Source organism: Nannospalax galili, unplaced genomic scaffold, assembly GCF_000622305.1.
Source record: "Nannospalax galili isolate Female #2095 unplaced genomic scaffold, S.galili_v1.0 C48436083, whole genome shotgun sequence".
Taxonomy (NCBI): Eukaryota; Metazoa; Chordata; class Mammalia; order Rodentia; family Spalacidae; genus Nannospalax; species Nannospalax galili.
Window position 1 is genome coordinate 1 of NW_008467861.1, and position 942 is coordinate 942.

Genomic DNA, 942 nt, shown 5'->3' on the forward strand with positions numbered 1-942 from the left:
TCTCCATAGGCAAACATTCAAGTCTGCATGTCTCTCCATTAGTGCCAGTGTGTGTATGTCCGATGGTGTGTTCCCCACACTGTCTGTCCTGAATGTCTATATGTTCTCATGAGTGATTCTGTCTCTTTATGCTGTGTGTGACTTTGACAGAACCTATGTGACCACTACCATGAATGTGCCTGCCAAGGATTCTGTCAGTCAAAGGAGTCAACTTGTGCTGACTCTAGAGTACAAGGGAACACTCTCTAAAACATGGAATGCTTCAAGACTTTGGACGACATCATTGCTCAGAAGCTATGCTAATCTTCTTCGTATTGTTCCAATTTTATTATATGTGCTGCCGAAGCAAGCCCTAATCACGTTGATTTTTACACTTACAATGCAGATATGTATGAAAATCACCAAATTGCATGACTCTAAATATACTTTTACTTACCAACATGTCTAGTAGTTGATTTGCATTTGAATTTTCTTCTTTGAACATTCATATTTGTGGGTGACCGAGGAAGAGACGGTGAGTTGTAGAACACTTGCCTAACATACCTGAGATTCTAATTTTAAAGCTACAAAATCCTTGTGGTGGTGGGTACCTGCCACCAGCAACGGTTTTCTCAGATGACAGTAATGGGCTGTGTTTTGCCTTAGTGTATATCACTGTGTCCAATGAGAAGGACTAAATCTTGTGAGAGTGTCTTTGCATTTTCATATCTGTGACTGTTCCAGAAAAACAAATGCTCACCGACTATTTTTTTCCAATGTTGTCTCACTGGCCTGTAATTTGCCAAGTTGTCTAGGCTGGCTGAACAGTGAGCTCTTTTTAGCTCATTGTTTCATCTGACAAATTAACAGATTAATCATGTTATATAGCCATCCATCTTTGGTCCATGCATCATCTGTTCATTTATCACTCCATCCATCATCCACTATCCTTCCATTGACTCA

The 942-nt window shown here is 40.0% G+C and overlaps 1 non-coding gene across 1 annotated transcript; it reads right to left on the bottom strand.

Annotated features, from left to right (window-relative positions):
* Window positions 1–246: 246 nt before the first annotated feature.
* LOC115069111 lies at window positions 247–353 on the bottom strand. The gene has a single exon (XR_003848417.1). It is a non-coding gene; the product is annotated as a U6 spliceosomal RNA (small nuclear RNA).
* Window positions 354–942: the final 589 nt, after the last annotated feature.